General features: G+C 35.2%; 1 long non-coding RNA gene across 1 annotated transcript; it reads left to right on the top strand.

Moving 5' to 3' along the window:
* The first annotated feature begins 2,782 nt into the window (after positions 1 to 2,782).
* LOC114581021 lies at positions 2,783 to 12,448 on the top strand. Its single transcript, XR_003702831.1, has 4 exons — positions 2,783 to 3,039; positions 5,352 to 5,452; positions 10,977 to 11,017; positions 11,899 to 12,448. It is a non-coding gene; the product is annotated as an uncharacterized LOC114581021 (long non-coding RNA).
* Positions 12,449 to 26,357: the final 13,909 nt, after the last annotated feature.

The following is a 26,357-nucleotide window of genomic DNA, read 5'->3' as shown; positions in this document are numbered from 1 at the left end:
GTGTTGTCCGAGCTTGCGACAAGAGCTATGCTGGTGTTATTAGTGGAAGGGGGAACATACTGTAGATTGAGACAATACCAATAAGAAGTTGCGGAATGCCCTTTCTTGAGGCAAATCTGATAGAAAATGGGCGGTGCTGCAGGAGGACGATTGGAAATTGGCGCCACTACAGGAAAATCATCCAAAACCGGCAGTTTTTTCCGGCGGCTTGTATGGTAACATCGGCGGTTTTCAAAACCACCGGCGGCTTTCCGGTGGTGCCCAAACCGCCGAAAAAAATGGCGTAGGAAACATGTTTCTGGTGGTTTTTGCCGGCAGCTTTATTCGCCGACGGCTTTCCAGCACGCTGAGGAGGTGTTTCTTCCTCTGTTTCACGATATCGTCCACGTGATGCGTAAAGTGCCAAAGTAGGATATTTAGATGCTGAGCTCTTGATGACATTAGATGCAAGATTAATCTCATCGCTTAAAATAAGAGGATATTGTTGGTCAATACTTATGGGATTGAGCATCATTTTAATGGCAGTTTTGAAGGATTGATAGGATATTGGAAGACCATTCAGGATATAGAGGATTATATCCTCGGTGTCTGCAGTCGAGCCAGCGACAGCTATTTGATCAACCAGAGCTTTGATTTCAGAGAGATATTGAGTCATAGTGAGATTCTTGAGGGAGATATTGTGAAGAGTGTTCTTAAGTTGTATGACCTTGGATCTATTGGAAGATTGAAATCGGGTTTCAAGAACTGTCCAAATGCCAGTCGTGGATTCAAGATTAATAACATAGGGCAAGATGGAAACAGATATTGTGGAACACAAAGCTGCGGCAAGAATCTGGTCTTTTAAAATCCATTGGGTGAAAGAAGGATTAGGCATGGAAGAACCATAAGCTTGAGAAAGAGTCCAATCAGGGGAAGAAGAGGAGGAATCAAGAAACTTATGGAAGCCATGAGCACAAAATTTTTTTAAGTTCTGGGATTTCCAGATGAAGTAGTTGTCCAACGCTAGTTGAATCGAGATGATGTTTTTGATATTCGACAACACAAACTTCAACGATGATGAGATCAGAGTCTCCTCTTGATTCTCCATGTGCATTCGCTCGCAATGTTGTGACGTTGTCGAGCTCGCCATGATCGACCTGCTCTGATACCATGTAGAAACATACAAGAAGAAAAAACATAGTAGAAGAGAATAAATGGTATTTATTTATATGCCCTATTACATCCAACATGAAGAGTATATAAAGAAAAGCTTTTATAGCTTTGTACAACATAACCAATCACATACCACCAACACATCTAAATAATTACAGGTAATTTATATGCTTGGATATATAACACTTATAGCATGCTTTGTTATGATTTAACTATGATGTAGATATTGATGGTAAATCTCTAATTGAATCATGTTTGACTATTTGAATTTGAGTTTTGTTTGAACCGTGTTTGAGCCTTATTTGAAACACATCTTAACTTTTTTTTTTTAAACCTTAATCAGACGGGGTTCAAACAAGGTTCAAATCATGCTTAAATATGATTATAACATTGTTTGAACCTTGTTTGGATATTATTCAAATTAGCGTCATTCGAGATAGACTTTAAATAAGTAGTCTATGTTTAAAAGATGAGTGATTTGATAGGGCTTGGAGACTATGGGGGTATGTACATGATATAGTGGTTGTCCCATTAGTTTTTGATGTAGCCTGGTCATTTGTGCCGGGTGAAGCAGTGATCTTCATGAGATGGAATGCGTTTGATGATGAGTTTGTAGATTGAATAGTCATAGAAAGGGAATTGGTACGAGGTTGACTTGTTAAGGTAAGAGGGGTGAGTAGCATCTAAATGCAGTAGAGAGATGGGGCCGGCATAAAGCTGGAAGTCAGTCTGAGGTCACACCATTAAGGTGAGAGGGTTATGAGTAGCTTTTGTGCATGGTCTTGAGGCCAATCTGAGTGTAAGAGATATCTCAGGGGGGTGATACATGCGTTAGCTTGATTGTCAATGTATATTGTATGGGAGGCTTGACTCTGGCTAGGATGAATAAAGATTTGCCTAACGAATAGAGAACTTCTAAAGTCACCCTCTTCGGGGAGAGCGACGGCCTGAAAGATGTGGCTGAAATTGGTACATTGTGCTATGATGCTAAGCTCATTTCCTAGTTTTCGAGCAAGTCCCTTGAACGAACTATTATGAGAGAGGAATGGATCCTCTTTTTCACTTGACCCAAATGCAAAAAATGCATGACACTTGCGAACAAGTGCCTGCACAAATAGTCATGAATGTCCAAGTTTATTTTAGACGAAATTATCTCTTATATATTGAATAGCTATTAAAGACTTATAAACAATACTATTTTGAATTCGTTCGAGTTCAAATTTCTATTTAATCATGGTTTCATTATGAAGGTTTGAACCTTGAATTTCTTTTTTCCATTGAGAAATAGATATTACTGATGATGCCCCTAGGGCTCTCATATCAAGAAATAGTCTCTCCCATCAATGCTACCAATAAGCTCAGGTCATAAAATACTCTTTCTCTCCTCGACGCCCTCAACAAATTCTTGGATTAGCTCAAAAAATTCTTGGATTAGGATTTGAACTTATTCTAACTTATTTTGAATGACAGTGTTAATTTAGTAGTCTTAGAAGCAATAAAATTTTTTATGGGTTTTTTTTTTAAAGAATAAAATTTTGAACATATTTTTATTAAAAAAAATCCAATTTAGATTATTACGAGGATGTAAACTCAAATTTATCAAAAATAAATTATAGAGGGAGAAAAAAAAGCAGGAAATTCTCTTCGCAAATAAAGAATTGCTGTCAAAGGCAGCGAACCACAAGAACGAAAGAGCGTGGCATCCCATGCACCGGGGAATCTCTTTGGTTCCCGCGTTTTCCCTCCCCGCGTTCAGGTATGGATGCTCAACGCATTCCGAGTTGCTTCTTGTTGAAAACTAGGGATTTTGGCTCTGCCGCAACCATTAAACCTGGCCGCAGTCTGTTTCGGCTGCCCAACGAACTTTCGATCTCTCAAAACCCTAAGGTATCGGGTTTGCCTATTTTAGCATAATGCCTCCAACAATCTCCAACCTTTTGAGAATCCCTACATTCAATTAGTTGTTCCTTCCGTCTTGAATCGATTTGTCTAAATCTTCTGCATGTTTGACCATAGCTTGTAAAATACTACTACTAGAGGCTTAATTAGCGTTGAAGTATGTTTATGTTTGGCATGCCTGGTTCCATACTTAAAAATCATCTGTTCGTGAAGATTGAAAAGCTTGTTTTGGCTGGCATTTTCTCCACCTTTATATGTAGACTGAACTAGTATAGACGATTGAAGGAGATGACATTTGGGGCATTTTATGACACATGACACAGTTTTGGAATTGAATTCAAATTTGTTGAATAGATAATTATCACACGGTACATGATATGATTATGATTATGAAAAGCCCCAATTCCACATCTATTTTATTTATTCCATAACTATCTCATCATACATGGCGTTATTTTTGAATGCGGCACATGATTCAATTTTTAATTTTTACTTTTGAAAGTGCAACTATTCTATTTAGTCCTTAACCATCATGCATGCCATTAAATTTAAATTTGAATTCAAATTAAGCATTAAAATTATTCTATTTAATATTTAACTATTGCGCCATGTTTATCATTTTTTTTAAATTTAATTCATATTTATGGTTACTTATTTAATGACTAATTGCAAATGATATATGATATCAATTTTAAATATATTTGTTTTATCCTTTAACCACTTTAACTCAAGACATAGCCTTTACATAATAGCCAATAATTTAAGAAATTGTTTTTATATTTTCTTAAAGCATGCATACATGTATATTATATTAGTGTAATTTTATTTAGCATGTGACACTTGTCATAATATATGATTGTCTTATACTGATATGACAAAATTTTGAAATTGAAGTCAAACATAGTTAGAAGTTAGCCATCAAGTAATGTATTTATCTTTAATATGGATGGCACACAATGTTGAATATAACTATTTTAAGTATTAATTATCATACATGTATGTTATTATTTTTAAATTCATGTCATTTCATTGCCCATAAATTTGGATAACACATGATTCGATTTAGATATTTCTATTTAAATTAATTTTTAACATTTGTATCATTCATGTCATTATTTTATGTACCATTTAACTATCAAATCATTTATGATATATGCCTTTTATTTTATTTAATTATTAATTAATTACGAGCAACCTAAAATTAACTTCAAAAATTAACTTTAAAAATTAACTTTTAACTGATTATTTTTCAACTTTAAAAATTAACTTAAGCTTATTTATCATATATGATTTGATATATATATATATATATATTAACGTGATATTTAATTTTTATATTTTAATTGAAAATTATTTGGTCAATCTTTAATAACTTTATCTAAAGTTGAAGCCTTATAATCTAACTAATGTTTTTTTTTTTATAATTTTTATCATCCCTTGCAACTTAGGGGTATTGACAAATTATTTAATGCTTCATTATGCAACTATAGGTGCTTTGTTACATACTTTAAAAATTATACACCAGTAATCTCCATCCATGTGTGATCAATTAGTGGAAAACGTTTTATAGGTATGTATAAGTTACCTTAATTGTTAATTCCCATTTTCCTGATTATTTTTTCAACTTTAAATTTTAGAAAAAAGAAATGGTGTTTGGTATGTTATCCGTATCTTCTTGTTTCAAATTTCTTTATGCCTTCATAACTATAACTATGGAATTAACTCTTCAGAAGGGGGTGATGTCTCTTTCAAAGTATGAAGCAAGGAAAAGATGGTTAAATATAGAGATATTGGAAAACTACTAACTTGCTTTGTACTATTCTTGAAGCATTGCACTTACCCCACCTTTTAATCTTCCGATCATATAGGGATATTAAGGTGGATAGGAGGGATCTCCTTCAGATTTATCACCTGATCATGTTGCTCAGTGATTTCTGATTTCAACTCTATGATTCTATTTATGTTCTCCAAACAGCTTATCTTTTCTTTTGTCCTTTTTTTCTTTAAATTTGTAGAAAACATAGTGCTGTTTTATATGAGAATATAACAGAAGTATCATTGCAACTATGCGATTTAAAAAAAAAAAAGACATCAGTAAATTAGAATTTTGCTTTCTACTATTCTTGAAGCATTGCTCTGTATCTCTTGTGATTGGTATTATCAGTGTGGCATTTTTTCACCATTAGAACATTAACGAGCAACCTCTTTGTTATTACTCAATCTCAGTTTGTTTAGTGAAGAACTGGAGAGAAATAGCCACTGCGTTGCCTTTTACTGGAATTAACTGCTTGATCTACCAGGAGGTTTTCTTCTATCAAAATGGTTGAGGCTGATGGACCAATTTTTCCAATTTTCAGTCCCGTAGATGATGTAGAAGAGGATGCAAGAAAAAATTCTAATGGTATGCATGCTAATATTCCTTTAACTGATTGTCTGCCCCTGGAAAAAAAAATCCTGTTATTTGTCAACCATTTCGTAATCTATGTGATTGTGATTGATGCATTACCATGACTCTTTAAGAAATGCTAGGGGCAGTAATTATGAACTTTAAGCATGGTATTATTGAACATTTGATTGAACAGAATGGACAAACTAATAACTGTTTATGACAAATCCTTTTATACATTCACCAAGGACTGTTCGCCGGAAGGGATTGATTTTTTTTTCTCGATTTGATTGGCTGATTCAATATGCATAATATTATTAAACGATCAACCCTGAATTGTAATTTGTAGATTTGCTTTGAATCATCTATATAAGCTACCCCTTCTCCATCCCATTTCTTTTGCCTTCTTTTGGTAGAAAAATATGACACAAAGTGCTTAAAAAAGGGCATTAAGCATGTGTTTCGAATAGGGTGGTTCTATATTGGCTTAACTTATAAAAGAAAATAATCTCATACCTTGCATGGGATAAATTATTATTATTGTAACAATGATAGAGATTAGGTATTTTAAAGTATTTTGAGAAGATTAATAATTTTTTATTCACTCATTCATTGTATCCAACTATTTTCTTATTACAATACAAATGATGATATTGATAATTTATAATATAATGTTTATGCTAATATGCTAAGTATAAAAATGATAAATTATTATATGTTTATGCTAATATTCCAAGTTAAAAGAATTTGAATAAAAAAATAAATTAAATTAATAATTAATTTAAACTTTTATTAAATATTAGAATAGATAGCAATGGGCTTGAAAATAGTAATGTTTAAATATAGATCATTAATTGAAAACATGCCTTTTTATCTCAAAATTGGAATAGTTAAAACTAAATTTAAGATTTGTTTAAGCCTTCTAATTATTATGAGAAAGTTCTTTTTGATTTGATTATATATATATATATATATATATTTGTAGGAGAGAATGAATTGTAGAAATATTTGATATATTTAACAGATTAAATATATATTGCTTTCCCTTTTATTTCATGGCTTTAATCTTTAAATATAATTTCCCTGCCTTCCTGCTAAAAGGGGAAAAATTGAGAAAATTTGAGGGCGCCTCATTTAAAATGGAGCTAACTGCTTAATTTAGGCTTTAATAATGTCATTCATTCACTTTCTTTGCGGTTAGATATTGAAAATTTAATTTAAAATTGATTTAAACTTTTAATAAGCAGTATATATATATATATATTGTTTATATTAGTTAGGACAGAATGCAATAATTAAAAGAGTAAATTGAATCTTTATAAGATTATAGTCTATATTATATTGGCTAGATAGACGTGACTTCCCCTTCTTTTAATTGCTTTGGTCTTTAAATATAAAGTAATCCCCTTCCCACTAAAAAAAAAAGGGTTTTAAAGAGCACCATTTTTGAAATGGAGCCTCTCCTCAGGTTATAATGATGGCCATCATTATTTCTTTTGGCCCCTTAATATATATGATATATAAATTTGGTTAATAGAATCATCAGTAACATCGTAGCTTGTATGCTAGAATTTGGCTTGATTTATTTGTTGATTTAGCATCTTTAACATCCCATATTATTTCAAATATAGGGATCAGTTAAAATTAGTTCATTGACCTAGTACTGTAGCTACATGAAATTCTAAAGCTGCTTGTGCTCCTCTTTTTGAACTAGCTATTTTTTAGCCAAGAGAAGTCGATTTCCCGGCAACTTTAAAAACATGTTAGTCCCAACTCAGACTCATTAGAGTGATGTGTGTTGGTAGAGATATGCTGCCCAATAAAATTATTGGAATCATGATCAGTCATGATTGAGGCCGCAATAAAAGGAAAGTGTTTTTAACCATTTCATATTTGATACTACATTCATTGATCTTGCTTTTCTTTCACTGAAATGATCTCTAGCTTTTTCTTCACCTGCTCATATCCCACATGCACTAAGGAATTGCCAAATTATTTTCAACTAACCTCACTCTTTCAACCAACTCTAAAAATTCTCTAATCCTCAAAGGTACTGGAGGATGCTTGAATTGATCTCTAAGCTTTTTAGGAATCTATATCATTTTTCATTGATTGTACTTATCAATTATGGGGCATGCCTGACTAATGTAGTAAAATCAACTTCATATTGCATTATTATTGTCTTCTTGGTCTAGCATTATGAATTACTCTTGTCTCTCATGTGATCTATGAGTTCAACTTATCTAGGAATTTCTCTTTGTTGTCAAATCCACAATCTTTCTGCTTCTTGCACAAATAAGAATGTTGTCAATAGTATTTTTCTATTCTTCGGGCACTTCTTATTGTCAAAGATCTTCTTTATTGTCAATAGCCAGTTTTCTGCTATATGTAGTTCCATTTCTCCCTTGAGTAGTGGATGCTTTAGCTTGTGAAACATCTGAAGTTCTTATTCGCTTCATTCTCTTTGCTCCCAACCTGCTTGCCCTGTGCATCACTCATCAATTATGCAATTAAGTTAGCAAATTATATTATACTGTCTGAAGTCACTGGAACTTCAGCACTTTGTTCATTCATTGCATCTTGATCATTTGGTTCTATTTGCACACTTGTATAGTTCTCTTGCCTACGAATAATGTATACCAACTAAAAAATAATACACACATGAAATCAATTGTATGTCCCAAACAATGCATTTTAGGGCTATCACATTTCGACTCATCTCATAATCAATTCTATGACTTTGATTATAATTCAATCCTCTTAAAGCGATTTAATTGATACTTTTTTGTGACGCCTCAAGATTTAATTAGGAAGAATGTCTCTTTTATTGTCTAATTACATACTAGAGCTATTGATAACATCAATATACACAATTTAATACACGGAAGCAACATTTCATTTATCATCAAAACATATACATATATTTCAAATCCCAAAAGATTCATATATAATAGTCATGGACTACTATCAATTACATTAACTCATTACAATTTCTATGAATATAAAAGAATAAATGACATAAGGTAAAATACTTAAACCAACAAATCTAGCTCACTTGATGTTTTTCTGTATTAGTCATATCATGTCTTGTAGGCCAAACCCATATGAATAAGTCCTATCATATTTTTATAGTCTCATCGTTTATTAGTTAGGTGACTTTTTGTATTAGTAGTCACTCTTCATCAGTTATATCATATCAATCAATTCCGATATCAATCAATTCCGTTATGCTTTCCCTATTATATCTTTTTAGGATTTTACAACAAACTTTTATTTAAAGAAAAGCCTGTCTCCGATTAACCTGAATTAGTTTTATCTCTAGCCAACATTTTTTGCAGATATACACATGTCGTATTATGCACTTATCATGCATCATAGTTGTAAATTATTTTAAGTATACCTATTATTAGTATGAATGTCGTATCAATTTACTCATGTCATAATGCATGCCATGTTAGATGGATTATAACAGATGTATGCAATATCAGTTCTAATAGAATAAACGTAGGAGTCTTAAAGCATACCCAATGTGCCTTTATTCTTGTCATTTCAGATGAAATGCCATAGATGCAAAACTATATTGTGAAATCTCAAAAGATTATGTTAAAAATATTCATAAGAAAGATATCAATGATATATTAAAAGTTAAATGGCGAAAATCTGCTAAATAAGGAGATAATGTATTTTTATTAGATTCTGGAGTGAAAAACCAAAAAATTAAAATTATCGAAAACAAAAGTAGGATTAAGATTATTTGTCATGATTAGAACAATTTTGTTAAATGGGCGGACAAACAAAAATGCCCTGAGATGAACTTTCTGTCTCTTCTCTTTCCTCCTCTGTCCCCCTTCTCTCATTATCTTCCTAGAACAAGACATATGAAGAATGGGTTGGGTAATAGCTAAAGGGTACTTAAAATGAATATTTGATATTTTATAGAAAGCATTTTGATCATGTTAGTGTTGTAGCTCTCCAGACCATAGCGCTGCCCCTAAACATTGTAGAATAGAGGAACTAGCGCCACCGTGCCAAAGTCTAGTGCCGCTATGCTTGATCACTTAGAATTGTCCAAACAAAGAGGGAAGCGTTGTTGTGCTCTCCAGCACAGCGGCGTAGCGTTCCCAGCCAAGTTTCTATGCTTGCAAGGTTTTCTAATCAGGTAAGTAACAATTCATTAATCAATTAAAATTTGGGTCATTGCATAGACTATGCGGGATTACAAATGGATACTAATGGATTTATATATTTTAGGTCGGAAATCTCATAACATGGATGAGCAATAAACAATATGTTGTTTCAAGATCTTGCATTTAGTCTTAATTTAGAGTCATTGCTCAAGAAATCTATGAGCATCTATTGGTCAAAATTATTTTAAAAGATTTAAAAATCAAATAGGAAGGACCAATGAAGATATGCTGTTACAATAATTCTTCCATTAACATTGCTTATAATCTAGTCCAGCATGGTTATACCATGCATATGGAGGTGGATAAACATTTCATAGAAGATAAATCGGACAGTTGGTTGATTTATACTCCATATGCACTAATAGGAAATCAACTTGCATAAATTCTCCTCAAAGGACTCTGCAATCCCACGATAAAAAATATTATAAACAAACTTGGAATGTTAGATTTATATCATTTAGTTTAAGGGGGAGCATTGAAGGATCGGGAGATTCACAAATCAATCAATCTTGGTAGGGATCACTGAGCACAGGATAAATGGTTCTAACCATCAGATTGATCATCTTATGCTCTGTAGATTACAATCTAGCTGTCACCCCTTTTGGGGGCTTTTTCCCTTTTTTTTGCAAATAACTTTGATTTATTTCTATTACAAGTCTTTTGAAGGAATCCTTCCAAACATTATACAAAATCAAGTAATAAAATTCAAATTAATTTTTCACTTTTGTTATTTTTTTTATCATTTAGGTTTGGTTAATTAAATGGATATTCTATGTACATAATATATCTATTCAAGATATATGAGTCATGAATGCTTTAGTTAAAAGAGGCACTGCTACACGTTGCGCTTTGGGTGCTGAAGCAACAAAGAATTGTTGTGTATTGCATTGCATTTTGAAAACATTGAGCTATACAAAGATTTGCATCACAATGGTTTGTAATATTCTGAATCTATTTTGGCTCAATTTAATTTCCATGTTGCACATAAGAAACCGAGCAAATTTAATCGGGTTTAAGATGCCTATTCTACTTGTTATAGAATAAAAAATGCTCAGCCATTTGTTGTACAAAGAATTGCTATTAGTTGCTGGTACAGAACATCATCCCACCATTCTACTTCTCATTTTTGTCAGTAAACTGTAATACTAGAACTGCCATCTTTGTTGCCTCTTTTGTTCTGGATTGGATAGCTTTATGCGGCCATTTTCTGCCATTAACATCACTTGCATAATGACATTTTTTTATTATTCAGAATGACAGATGACCAAGTGTAAAGAAAAGGAAAAATTATGGTCTTGTTTGCCTTTTTGTGCTTGGTACTTTCATACTGATTACTTTCTGAAATATTTCAGGATTCAGGTTCCGCTTGGTCTCATATAACATCCTTGCCCAGGTGTTTTATCTCCCTACGCACACTTCGTACAACTAGTATATCCATCTCCTTAATTCTTCGTTTTGCTTTCATGCCTTTGTTGTGTGCTTATGTTTTGTCTCATTGAAAATCACACCCTTAACTGCCAAGGGAAGATGCAAGTTGTTTCTATCTGCTTGAGAAAGCTTTTCAACTATAATTATGACAAGCATGAAAATTGTTGTATTTGTGCACCTGGATTAGTGATTTATTTGAGTTTAATTTTAAACTCATTATTTGTAATTTTAATTTCCTTTGAATGATTATTAAGTCAAAGACAATCTTTGTCGTCAACATTAGCCATATTCATGCTAATTTGAACTGAATTTATAAATTTCTTATTCTCCAGTCTTTTCTCTTGAGTTTCTGAAAGGCTTGAGAAGGATCTATCACCTTATGGATTTTCCTACAGAGCCGAATGATCCAAAGTTTATACTTTAGGAAGAAGTTGATTCTATAATCATGGCATGGTTTTAAAATACCATGAAATCTAGAATTAGTCGTCTATATATGTTATTGTCTATTGCAAAAGAAGTTTATGGTACTGTCAAACAAACATACTAAAAAGTAAAGATATTGCCCTCTTTTAAGTTATCAAAACTAAGATCTTAAAAACCAACTAAACTAGCCTTCATGTTATTGAATATTTTATTGCAAGGAAGATTTGTTAGCTTGAACAATATTAATACTAAGATCTCAAGAAAATGTGCTTCGATGATGTTGTAATTATCATGCCATTTTTAGAAAGAGAAAGGGTGTTTGGGTTTCTTGTAGGACTAAATAATGGTATTGATCACATTCGTTTCTAAATTTTAAGCAGAGAAAATCTACCAACCCTAAATGATGTATTCTCTATTATACAGGCCAACGAACAAGACGAACAGTAATGCTCGACTCTTCAATCTTTGAAATATCTGCATGATTACCATTGAAATCCATGGTAAGGGACTTGCTGCCATACTCTTCCTCTAAAAATGACACAAAAATTTTCTTCAAAAGGCAATCTTTGGTGTAGCTACTATAACAAGAAATGACAAATCGAAGAAAAGTACAAACTCCATGAATTGACAAGCTTATCTTGTTGAATTAGAAAGGCTCAACTCTGAATAAAATTGTCAAACTAATCCTTAAATTGCTTGAGAAATCATCCTGATCATGCTTTTTGGCTCAGAAGGGTATGAATTCCAACTCCTTTGTTTTAGTGCCTCAGATAACTCCCCATAAACTTGGATCTTAGATTTAGGACAAACTATGCCAATATCATTCGAACCTACAAATCTTTCCCCATTAGTAAAATAAAACTCACTTATGATTGCAGAACAACTATTGTGGTGAAGGAAATACTTTAATTTTCTCCACATTCACCCTCAGTGATATATTATACATACCTCATCTTGGTGTAAATCTTTTACTGATCCATAAAATCGCCAATGACCAAAATTGCGAGCTAATTTATTTGATAAGTATTGTGTATTTCAAGATCTTACTATGGGGAAGGCAATTGGTGTCACGACCCGGCCCGATGAGCTCGCATGGGCGAGGCGGGAACAAAGGTCGGACGGTAGGTTAAATTATCTAATCTCTAAATCTATCTCCTTAATAATTTGAAAGAGCCTCTAAACATCAAATGTTGAAAACACATAAACGTAAAACTCAATAAATTCATAATTACCTTTCTTCCGGAGCTCCTCTTCTATGATAAACATTGCCGCCCCTTCTACTCACTTGATTAATTTAAGCTTACCTGAAAATGTTAACAACTAACATTATGCTAAAGCTTAGTAAGTAGTATACAATTCTAAACTACAGTAAACAAAGCAACTGTGTAATATGCTGGATGTTAATTTCATATGAACACGACATAAAATGATTTCATACTAACATAACATTAAACATATCATAACATGAAACCATATTTTTCATTTTCCTTTTCATATTCATATCAATATACTTAGCTTTCTTATTTCGTATACATTACAACCGTCACAGGAGTCACCGTCTAGTACCATAAAGGTACTCCTTTACCATTTTCCTTTTCCATATCCTTTACCATTTTAACGTGCACTAGTACAGCGTCCCCAGCTAGTACCATAAGGGGGTGAACTCCATCTAATCAGCATGCACATTCATTCATTCAATATAACATTCACATCATATCTTTTGATTTCATAAATTTCATAATCTCTATTATATAATGTCATAAAATATAAAATGTAATTTGCATGATCATTCATTTGACAAGAGTAAAAAATAATGATTTGCATATAACTTGAGAGAAACAAAAATTTTACTGAAATAAAGAACCATGTATACTTACAGAAGTTTGGAAATTGATTTATCTTGCTATCCCTTCCTTCGATGTCACCACGATTAATCACCTATAAGTATAAATTTCATTTGAAAATCTACAAAATAATTTAAAACAAAATCTTATTTTTCTAAATTATTCTAGATTATCTCTTTCCTTCACTAGCTCTCTCTCTCTCTCTCTCATTTTCTTAATTATAAACATATGAATTTAATTTGCTTAATCATTTATCAAAATTCCCCTTACCCAACATTAACCTTAATTCCTAATCATTAATATAAAGAAACCATTAACATAAATAAACATTAAATCTTAATTCCTTCTTATCAAATGACATGAATATCATTATCATAAATCAATGTTATTAACATAAACGAATGTCATTAACATAAATCTTTAATCTATTATTAACCTAAACTTTAATTAATATTAAGTTAATTATTTTCGGATTTATTAATATTAAAAATTAGGGAAATATCATTTTGTGCTAAAAATTCAATTTATACCCTTAGAAATCCTCTTAGAACCCTTAGAAACCATATTTACAAATATACTTTCAAAAATTCCAATTAAAGAGAAAAACCTTAATTTTTTTAAATCTCCAAAAATTCCTCTAATAATTTCATTTTCATTGTTAAAAAGTTCTCCTAATCCTTCACTATTTATTCCTAAAAGAAATTTGGAAGAAAAATGAGAATTTAGAAAAACCCTAAAATTTTCTTTTCCAAAATACTAGAGATTGAGAGGGATTCATTCCAAAATAATCATACCTGAGTAATCCTCTCGTCGTCCCCTTCGATTTGAACTAAATTTCTCCCCGGAAGATTGCCGCCGAAATGCCCTCGCGGAAGCCACCGTCCGCCCGACCGTCCTCTCGGTTCCGCTCGTTCACGCGTGAATTGAGAAGGGAGGGCTCGATTTTGCTATATTAGGGAGAAAGGGTTTTGCAAATGACCATTATACCCTTAAATAATTCCGGCAATTAAATTGATTAGGGGCAAAACCGGTATTATGAAGATTCCGAAAATTTTAATTCCAAAAATAAGCAAAATTGGGTATGGGTTATATATATCAAAACGATCAGAATTTTGCGTAGGATTTTTTAAAATTATTTCTATTAAATTCCGTCAACATTAAAATTTTTGCTTAAATCTCATCGCGGCGCTTTGAAAAGCGTGCGAGGTCTAAAACGGCATTTTCGGGTTTTACAATTCTCCCCTCCTAATAAAAATTTCGTCCTCGAAATTTACAAACAGCTTCTAATTACGATTCAATCAATAGTGTTCATTTCATCAACATAAACTTCAACATTGAAACAGGACAAACTAAACATCTGAAATATCATAGCAAAATATTCTGATCAATTCCAAAATATCCGACATAACATAACAAGATCAACTACTAAATTCAAAACACCAAAACATTAGGTTTTTCATTGCAAGTCACTAAAAATAAACTATAAAGCCATCTCAATTATCATTGTCAGCATGTACAGATTCATCGGGCTCTTGCTGAGTCAAAGTGTAAACTTGCGGTTTAACATTCTGCCTGGACTGATTTTGTACTGAACCTGCAACTGATGGTTCTATCATCTTGGGTTTTCCATAATTCTTCTGTGAAGGTGCTTCAAGTGATCTCATTTCTCCTGAAGTCTTCTGAGCCAAAGCAGGACAATATTTTGCTGTGTCCAGGCTGATAACACCAATAGCAAGTGTTAGAACCAATCAGACATTCACCTTTATGTAATCTTCCACACTCAGCACAAGGTTCCGTGACTTTACTTATAGTTGCACCACTGCCTCCACTAGAATTAAACTTGGATTTCTTCTCATCTGATCCTCCTGTTTGATTACTTTGTATATCCTCATCAAAACTCTTCCTTTTATGTTGGTCCCTTCTCTGAGGTACCTGCATGTCCATCTCGATCCTTCTGGCTCTTTCCACCAAAGTGGGATAATCTTCAATTCCAAAAAGTACAAGAGGCTGCCTTATTATGTCCTTTAATCCATTCAGGAAGCGTGACACTCCTCTTCAGCATTGGGAATCAGGTGAGGGGCATACCTGGAAAGTTTAGTGAACTCGGCCTCATACTGAGTAACAGAACGATCTCCCTGAACCAATCTGTTGAACTTATCCTGCATATGTCTCCTGGCTGTCATAGGCACGTACCAGCCTTTGAATACATTCACGAATTCTTCCTAGGAGACTTGACTGCTTGGTCTTCCTCCAAATGTTTCTTCTAACTGACTCCTCCACCACCTTTCAGCCTCACCATCAAAGGCATAAGCAGCCAGTGTCACTCTCCTATCCTCTGGGCAAGACATGCCCTCCAATATCTTCTCAATCTGTATTAGCCAGTCCTCAGCCTCTATAGGCCCACCACTTGGGAACAGTGGAGGCTTTATATCCTGAAACAGCTTCAGGTTCTTATCCATAGGTCGGCCTCCACTTTCACTGTCACTACTCTGATTTTGGGAAGTCCTAATCATCTGAGTCATCGCTTTCATTATCTGAGCGAATGACTCCATAGTGTTATTCTTCTGAGGTTCTGCTATCTCTGGTAGCTCTCTCCCTTCCTCCATAATAATGCCATCAGTGACATTCTGTTCAGGATCCATAGCTTTGAGATATATACGATGAAATAGAATAAGACATCTATAACACATACCCTATACATTAACTAACATAGAGAATCATCCTATTGGCTCTTTCATATTGATCAATAATCTCAAACCCTTTGCTCTGATACCACTTTTGTCACGACCCGGTCCGGTGAGCTCGCATGGGCGAGGCGGGAACAAAGGTCGGACGGTAGGTTAAATTATCTAATCTCTAAATCTATCTCCATAATAATTTGAAAGAGCTTCTAAACATCAAATTTTGAAAACACATAAACGTAAAACTCAATAAATTCATAATTACCTTTCTTCCGGAGCTCCTCTCCTATGATAAACATTGCCGCCCCTTCTACTCATTTGATTAATTTAAGCTTACCTGAAAATGTTAACAACTAATATTAAGCTAAAGCTCAGTAAGTAGTACACAATTCCAAACTACAGTAAATAAAGCAACTGTGTAATATGCTGGATGTCAATTTCATATGAACATAACATAAAATGATTTCATACTAACATAATATTAAACATATCATAACATGAAACCATATTTTTCATTTTCCTTTTCATATTCATATCAATATACTTAACTTTCTTATTTCGTATACGTTATAACCGTCACATGAGTCACCGTCTAGTACCATAAAGGTACTCATTTACCATTTTCCTTTTCCATATCCTTTATCATTTTAACGTGCACGAGTACAGCGTCCCCAGCTAGTACCATAAGGGAGTGAACTCCATCTAATCAGCATGCACATTCAATCATTTAATATAACATTCACATCATATCATATCTTTTGATTTCATAATCTCTACATATAATGTCATAAAATATAAAATGTAATTTGCATGATCATTCATTTGATAAGAGTAAAGAATAATGATTTGCATATAATTTGAGAGAAACAAAAATTTTACTGAAATAAAGAACCATGTATACTTACAGAAGTTTGGAAATTGATTTATCTTGCTAGCCCTTCTTCCTTCGATGTCACCACGATTAATCACCTATAAGTATAAATTTCATTTGAAAATCTACAAAATAATTTAAAACAAAATCTTCTTTTTCTAAATTATTCTTGATTATCTCTTTCCTTCACACTCTCTCTCTCTCTCTCTCTCTCATTTTCTTAAATACAAACATATGAATTTAATTTGCTTAATCATTTATCAAAATTCTCCTTACCCAACATTAACCTTAATTCCTAATCATTAATATAAAGAAACCATTAACATAAATAAACATTAAATCTTAATTCCTTCTTATCAAATGACATGAATATCATTATCATAAATCAATGTTATTAATATAAACGAATGTCATTAACATAAATCTTTAATCTATTATTAACCTAAACTTTAATTAACATTAAGTTAATTATTTTCGGATTTATTAATATTAAAAATTAGGAAAATATCATTTTGTGCGAAAAATTTAATTTATACCCTTAGAAACCATATTTACAAAGATACTTCCAAAAATTCCAATTAAAGAGAAAAACCCTAATTTTTTTAAGTCTTCAAAAATTCCTCAAAAAATTTCATTTTCATCGTTAAAAAGTTCTCATAATCCTTCACTATTCATTCCTAAAAGAAATTTGGAAGAAAAATTAGAATTTGGAAAAACCCTAAAATTTTCTTTTCCAAAATACTAGAGATTGATAAGGATTCATTCCAAAATAATCATACATAAGTAATCCCTCGTCGTCCCCTTCGATTTGAACTAAATTTCTCCTCGGAAGATCGCTACCAAAATGCCCTCGCGGAAGCCACCGTCCGCCCGACCGTCCACTTGGTTCCGCTCGTTCACGCGTGAAATGAGAAGGGAGGGCTCAGCTTTGCTATATTAGGGAGAAAGGGTTTTGCAAATGACCATTATACCCTTACTTAAATAATTCCGGCAATTAAATTGATTAGGGGCAAAATCGGTATTATGAAGATTCTGAAAATTTTAATTCCAAAAATAGGCAAAATTGGGTATGGGTTATATATATCAAAACGATCAGAATTTTGCGTAGGATTTTCTAAAATTATTTCTTTTAAATTCCGTCAACATTAAAATTTTCGCTTAAATCTCGTCGCGGCGCTTTGAAAAATGTGCGAGGTCTAAAACGGCATTTTCGGGTTTTACAATTGTGAAAGCTAGAAAGAAGGATGGGCTATATCTTTTTGAAGTTAGAAATAGCTTGTCGCATTCTTGCATTTCCACCTACAATATTGAAATCATTTGGGAGCATCATTATATGCTAGGTCATCCCTCATTTAAAACTCTACAACGTATGATTCATTCCCTTTTTATCAATAAAAACATTGAAAATTTACAATACGACACGTGCTTTTGCTAAACATCTATGTGTTATTTTTCTTAAAAGTGGTTCTATATGCTCCACTTCTTTTATGCTCATTCTTAAATTTTAGAACCTTTCAAAATCTCCAACATTTTTGGAGTTGCCAGATTTGTCAATTTAATTGATGATACGCCCGTATGACATTGATATATATTATAAAACAAAAATATGATGTTAGCATTGTCCTCCCCACTCTCATTGTCATGATAAAAAATCAATTCAATTACAAATTCAAAATAATTTGGACAGATAATGCTGGTGAGAACATCAATCTCATTATCTTTATTTTTTCACAAAATAGTATTATTCACTAATCATCTTGTCTTTATACTTCCAAATAAAATGGGATGACAAAAAGGAAAGATCATCACTTTCTGAAAGTCAGAAGAGCTCTTCTTTTCTAGAATATTATGAAAAGATACTATGAAAGTTCATCCTAATTGCTGATTACCAAATTAATAGAATACCTGATGAGGACATCAGTAGAAGATTCCAGCACGTCTATCACAAGAGACATCGCAGATCGACGGGCACGATCAGGAGCATATATTTATGAGTTATTTTATGTTATTGTATTAGTATTATTTTGATTATTTGTTTTAGTTGACCTTTGTACCCCTATGAGGGAGTTTAGTTGATCTTTGTTTTAGTTGACTTTTCCCTTACTTCAAACCGCCGGCTAGTCCTTTTCCCACCATTGGCCTGCTAACCCCCACCGTCCCCTCCATTCTCCCCTTAACATCCCCCCCGCCACCAGCCGCCTGACAACCCACCCCACCGGTCCAGCCACTGGCCGCCACCCTCCAATCGCCGTTTCCCCTCCCTAGTTCTCCCTTAGCCATCGGCCTCCCTTGCCCACAAAGTTTGAATTTTAAAATTCAAACTACTTTAGTTACCTTCCTAAAATAACCCATTGGTATTTAAGTAAGTATCCTTATTTGAATTCAATTAAATATTTGAATTCTAAATACTTTTCTGTTGTTAAAACCCAATTAGGAAGCTTCCCTAATTAAATCAAATTTGAAATTGAAATTCAGATTTTATTCCAATCCATAATTAACTCCTTTAGGCCCACATGCATTGAACCTAGACATTTATTTCCCTCCCCCTATGACTGGCCCCCCTTACCTTCCTTTTTCCCTCCCCAATCAACTCCCCAATTCAAATTAATTGCTCCCTAAACCCTCCTAACTGGCCCCCCCCCCCCCCATGGCCGCCCCCCCCCCCCCCCCGCCTCGCTATTTTGGGAATAGTTTGGGAATTTAAACTAACCCTTTCCTCTCTTAGAAAAATTCTGAAATAAATTTCAGATTTTCTAAAACCTCTTCCCCACCTCCCTAGCCTTAAACCCTAGCCGCCCCTTCCCTTTTCCCCTCTACCCGAGAAACCCCACCACCGGTTCCTCCCCTCCCTTCACCCTTTACTAACCGCCGCCTCCTCCAAGGTTCACAACAAAATGACTTCCATGCTCATGGATGGCCGATCCTGAGGTCGATCACGGATTTACGTACAATTCTCAAGGGCAAATCGACATCTTTCAATCACCCTTCTTTGACCTCGACTGGGAGTTTGAAGATTCCGTCGAAGACTACGTATATCGCATACTCTATCATCTCGCCTAGACGATCGACGAACAATGACCATCCGGACCGTGGCAACTCCTCGGACCTGTGCCTCCTCCAGCTACTCTCCCATGGATCAAGACCATCGGCGTTGTAACCCTCTTTGTGGCATCATTTGACTTGCTAAAGATCTCTCTCCGCTAAAGCCCACATAGAGCGTGAGTGAGAAAGGTAAACTCAAGGTGAAAGCTCTTGATATTAGCCTGTGGATTATTATTACAAGTACATCTAGCTTTATTCTATTTTAAGATATTGTTTTAAATTGATCTATTTGCCTAAAAGTATAACTGCATGCTAGAGCAAAACCTCAACGGATAATTCTTAAAATTATTTCCTGTGATTCATTAATCTTAAAGAGGCGAGCTTACAATAACTTTATTAGTTTTCTTGCAATTCCTGGTTATTTCACACCATCTTGGTATCAGAGCATGATTTGCTCGTTTTGCATGTGCTAGGATTCATCTTAGAGTTCTAAATAGCCATATTTAAGTTTACTTAGTTGTGTCACATTGCATACTTTTGAATTAACACTTTGTTTGTTTGTTGTCCATACATTTTTTGCATCATTTAGTGAGCTTTAGGAGTGTTGGCATATAGGTTTAGGTGCTGCCCTCTATTCCTTAACATCCTTAAGTGTCACCTAGTGTATTCTAATGGATATGGAACAAATTCAGTGTACTTTAGAGTTTAGACTTGATCGTAGGTCAGTTAGGTACTGTTACCCAATAAATTAGAGAAACTCAAGACGAGTTAGCTGACTTTAGACAACAAGCTGGAGACCGTCTATATCACATTGAGCGATTAAGAAATCATACAATGTATACCCCTTCTAGACCTCCGTCCCCATACGTCGAAGAACCTCGAGACCAATACCGTCAAAACCACAGACCTAATCAGGAACTGTAGGACATGATCCGATTTGGCGAGATAATGATACTCAGTTACTTAAGAACATTCGAATCAATACCCCTTCCTTTGATGGTACCCTTGACCCACAAGTTTTCTTGGATTGGCTTAAGGGAATGGATAGTTACTTTAGGTGGTACAACATTTAAGAATCGAGAAAGGTGAGATTTGTTGAAATGAAGTTGACTGGTAGGGCTAGTCAGTACTGGACTAACCTAGAACATATGTGTGAGACTCGAGGATAATACCCTATCACTGATTGAAAGACAAAGAAAATAAGAGCTCATGCAAAAGCATCTTTCCCCTTCCTACTACCCCATACTCTTAGGTCGTTGGAATAAGTTAACTCAGGGTAGTAAGCCTGTGAAGGATTATATCTCTGCTTTCAATGACTTCATGATCCGTTGTAGTGGCGAGGAAACCACCACCCCCGCCCAACTTCTGTCCATGTTTAGAGCGGGACTTAGGGAAGACCTTCGAAAGGAGCTCTTTGCTGGAGGAATTACCACCTTAGAGGCCACTTGTAGTCTTGTGTTAGACCTGAAAGAATCTAAGAACCATGCCCATTCAAAAGGCCAATACTTTCGCTCTAACCCTTTTAAACATTCCTCCAACCAACCCAAAAATAAATCACCTGGTCCCAGGCCGACCCACTGCTTGACAATTCCAACCCCGTTCTGACTTTAAAAACAAAACCCCTGAACGTGAGACACCCAAAACCCCTGCGGTAACAAAATTCTTTAGATGTCATGGGTATGGGCACATTGCTTCTTAATGTTTAAGCCCTTATAAAGTAACCATAATTGAAGAAGTTATCGATGAGGAGGATGAACCCGACACCGAACTAGTTCATCACATCGTCGAAGAGGAAGATTTTTTTTTTTTTGTGATGAAGACACCGCCGTAATCCACTGCCTGCAAAAGATTGATCCTTTAGATTTGCAAGTTATTAGATGTGCCTTATCACAACCTAAACTGAATGACAATTGGCGTAGAACTTCCATCTTCCATACTTTTACCAAAATCAGCGATAAGAATTATAAGGTTATCATCGATAATGGAAGTTGTATTAACGTTGTTTCATCTACCATGATCTCTAAGCTTCACCTGAAAACTACTCCACACCCGAGTCCCTACAAGGTTGCTTGGATCAACTCGACTGCTTTGGAAGTGAAAGAAAGGAGCCTTATCCCCATTGAGTTTGTGGGATACAAGGAAAAGATTTGGTGCGATGTGTTAACCATGGATGTTGGTCAGACCATCCTTGGACATCCATGGCTGTTCGATAACGACGTTCATATCTATGGGAGATCTAACACCTGCGTGTTTGAGCACGATGGTAAGAAGATTAAGCTCTTACCTTCCCAACCCAAGTTTACCAAGGAGGACGTAAAACCCACTCCCCTTAAACCCAGCACATGCCTAAATCTATTAATTGCTAAAGACCTGGATACTGAACTAGTGTTAAGTTCACCCCTTTATGCCTTAGCAGCTCAGGAAGTGAACGCGAATTTGGATGAACCTATCCTAGAAGAGGTTAAGCCCATCCTTGAAACCTTTGCTGACGTTTTCCCAGAGGATTTACCCAACCAACTCCCATTTCTAAGGGACATCCAAAATATTATTGATTTAGTACCCTGAGCTTCCCTTACTAACCTACCTCATTATCGCATGAACCCTACGGAGCATGCTGAACTTAAGAGATAGGTAGATGAACTCCTGTAATGTGGGTTTATTAAAGAAAGCCTTAGCCCTTGAACTGTCCCCGCCCTCTTGACCCCCAAGAAGGATGGCTTGTGGAGGATGTGTGTTGATAGCCGCACTATCAACAAAATCACGGTCAAATATCGTTTCCCTATTCCTCATCTTGATGACATGTTGGATATGATGATCGAAGTCACCATATTTTCTAAAATTGACCTTAAGAGCAGTTATCACCAGATTAGGATCCGTCCGGGAGATGAATGAAAAACTACTTTTAAAACTAAGGATGAGTTATATGAATGGACGGTTATGTCTTTTGGTCTAAGTAACACAATAAGTATGTTTATTAGTGTTATGACACAGGTCCTCATATCCTTCTTAGGAAAATTTGTAGTAGTCTATTTTGATGACATTTTGATCTATAATAATTCGGTGGATCAACTTCTAAATAATTTAAAACAAGTTTGTGAAGTTTTGAGGAGAGGGAAGTTATATGCTAATCCTAAGAAGTGTATGTTCCTCACTAATAATATGACCTTTCTCGGGTTTATCATATCCTCCCAAGGCATATCTGCTGACCCTAAGAAAGTGCGAGCAATTAATGAGTGGCCCGAACCAAATAATATCGGAGATGTTCGAAGTTTTCATGGATTGGCCACATTTTATCGGAGGGTTATACGGAACTTTAGCACTATTGTTGCACCTATAACTGATTGCTTGAAAAAGGGAGTGTTTCATTGGACTGTATCTGCCACTAAAGCCTTGAGGAGATAACAAAGAGAATGATAGAGGCCCCAGTTATGCGTCTACCTGATTTTTCCAAGGCCTTTGAAGTAACTTGTGACGCTTCTGACATTGGCATAGACGAATTTTTATCTCAAGAAGGACACCTTGGTACCTACTTTAGTGAGAAGTTAAATGACATTAGGCAACGACACTCCACTTATGATTAGGAATTTTATGTCATTATCCAATCCTTCGGTATTGGAGACATTATCCACTCCCACAAGAATTTGTTATCTTATCTGACCATGAAGCCTTGCGATATATAAATTGCCAAAAGAAACTCAATGCACGACATGGTCATTGGGTCGAATTCCTTCAAGAGTATACTTACACGATCAAACGCAAGACGGGATCTGAAAATAATGCAGCTGATGCCTTAAGCCGTCGGATAATGATAACTAAAGAAATGAGGGCATAAGTGATTGGATTTGAATAGATTAAGGAAAACTATATGGATTGCCGTGACTTCAAAGGGATGTTCGCCTTATTGACCACTGGAAGTGAACGTATAATGGATGATTTCTTTTTGGTGGACGGATATCTATTTAAGTCCCAAAGACTTTGCATCCCCAACACCTCACTTACAGAATTCCTCGTTTGGGAATTACACGTAGGAGGTTTAGCTGGAAACTTTGGACAAACTAAAACCATCGATGTAGTTGAACATAGATTTTTTTGGCCTAGTCTTCAGTGTGCTGTTAGCCCGCTGATAAAGAGATGTCACATGTGCCAGTTAGCTAAGCAACACAAACAAAACACCAGACTCTATACACCCCTCCCTGTACCCAACGCCCTTGGCAGGATGTTATTATGGATTTTGTTTTAGGGTTACTCAAGACTGTTAGGAAACACGACTCTGTGTGTGTAGTAGTGGATCGATTCTCCAAAATGGCACACTTCCTTCCGTGCTCCAAAACTTTCGATGCCTCTAGGATCGCTAAACTGTATTTTGATGAAATTGTTAGGCTCCACGAGTTGCCTAAAACCATTGTGTTAGATCGAGATGTTAAGTTTACAAGTTTTTTCTGGAAAACGTTATGGCACAAAATGGGGACCAAACTTCAATTTTCTACTGCCTTTCACTCCCAAATAGATGGACAAACTGAAGTTGTGAATATGAGTCTAGGAAATCTTTTAAGGACTTTGGTAGGAGAGAATATCCGGGACTGGGACTCTAAACTTCCTATAGTTGAATTTGCCTACAACAACTCTGTTAATTGTACTACGGGTGTAAGTCCTGCTGAAATTATATACGGGTACCAGTCTAGACATCCTATAGATTTAATCAGCATGTTTCCTAAGATTAGAACATCTGAGTTTGCATTTGCATTCGCATCTCACCTCCAGTAATGGCATAAGAAAATTAATAAAAGAATTGAACAAAGCAACGACAACTTTATGCTTAATGCTGATCGCAAGAAAAGATTTAAAGAATTTGAAGTTGGAAATTTTGTAATGGTACAGATTCATCCGGAGCGGTTCCGTCAAGGTTCCGTTAAAAAATTGCATGCTAGGAGTTCATGTTTTTTTAAAATAATTTTAAAAATAAACAGTAATGCTTATGTGCTAGACCTTCATGAAGGTTTTAATATAAATTCTACATTTAATATTGAAGATCTAGTAGCCTTTGAGGGACTAGAGTTAAACCCTACCAATCCACTATATGAGCCTTTTGTGAATCTACCCAGTGAGAACCCTAGCCTACCTCCATTCCCCAATTTGCCTCATTTACCTAATGCGGAGAAAATAGAAGCAATACTAGACGATGAAATCATTTCCACTAAAGAAGGTGGGTGCCAAAGGTATTTGGTTCAATGGGCATGTAAACTGGAAACGGAGAACACGTGGATCGATCGCGAAGAGTTGCGGAGATTGAACCCCAATCTTCTAGAGTTGTACGAGAGCTCCCGAGACAGTTACTCGACAGGGTCGAGCTTTCTCCCACCCGGGGAGAATGATGAGAACATCAGTAAAAGATTTCAGCATGTCTATCATTGGAGACATTGCAAATCGACAACCACGATCAGGAGCATCTATCTATGAGTTATTTTATGTTATTGTATTAGTATTATTTTGATTATTTGTTTTAGTTGACTTTTGTACCCCTATGAGGGAGTTTAGTGAGTTGTAGCCCGGAGGGCATATGTGTCTTCGAGTTTTCTTCATGGTTGAGGCCTATATATAGCGGCCCTAGTCTTTTTATTTGGTTTTTTTTAATGATTGTTTGATAAAATTTTTAATTTTCTTCTCTCGAGCTTGTGAGTTCTTGACTGGTGAAGTACCAAGGTGTGGGCAAAGCAATACCCACCAGTCGCGGAGGTGCTCAGGGCTTGTGGTCCGACCTTTCCCTTACTTCAAACCGGTGGCCATCCCCTCCCCTTGGTGCCATGCCGTCGGCTAGTCCTTTCCCCACCGCCGGCCTGCTCTCCCCCACCGTCCCGTCAATTCTCCCCTTAACCGACCCCTCCTCCCCCCCACCCCCCCAAGCCGCCGGACATCCCACCCCACCGATCCATCCACTGGCCGCCTACCCTCCAACCGCCGTTTCCCCTCCTTAGTTCTCCCTTTGCCGCCGGCCTCCCTTTCCCATAAAGTTTGAATTTTAAAATTCAAACTACTTTAGTTACCTTCCTAAAATAACCCATTGGTATTTAGGAAAGTATCCTTATTTGAATTCAATTAAATATTTGAATTCTAAATACTTTCATATTGTTAAAACCCAATTAGGAAGCTTCCCTAATTAAATCGAATCTGAAATTAAAATTCAGATTTGATTCCAATCCATAATTAACTCCTTTGGGCCCACATGCATTGAACCTAGACATTTATTCCCCCCTATGGCCGGCCCCCTTACCTTCCTTTTTCCCTCCCTAATCAACTCCACAATTCAAATTAATTGCTCCCTAAACCCTTCTAACCGCCGGCCCCCTTGAGCTATTTTGGGAATAGTTTGGGAATTTAAATCAACCCTTTCCTCTCTTAGAACAATTCTGAAATAAATTTTAGATTTTCTAAAACCCCCACCTTCCT

The sequence above is a fragment of the Dendrobium catenatum genome, unplaced genomic scaffold (assembly GCF_001605985.2).
Source record: "Dendrobium catenatum unplaced genomic scaffold, ASM160598v2 fragScaff_scaffold_1482, whole genome shotgun sequence".
Lineage (NCBI taxonomy): Eukaryota > Viridiplantae > Streptophyta > Magnoliopsida > Asparagales > Orchidaceae > Dendrobium > Dendrobium catenatum.
The sequence above is the reverse complement of the archived record's forward strand: the minus strand, read 5'-3'. Positions and strand labels throughout refer to the sequence as shown.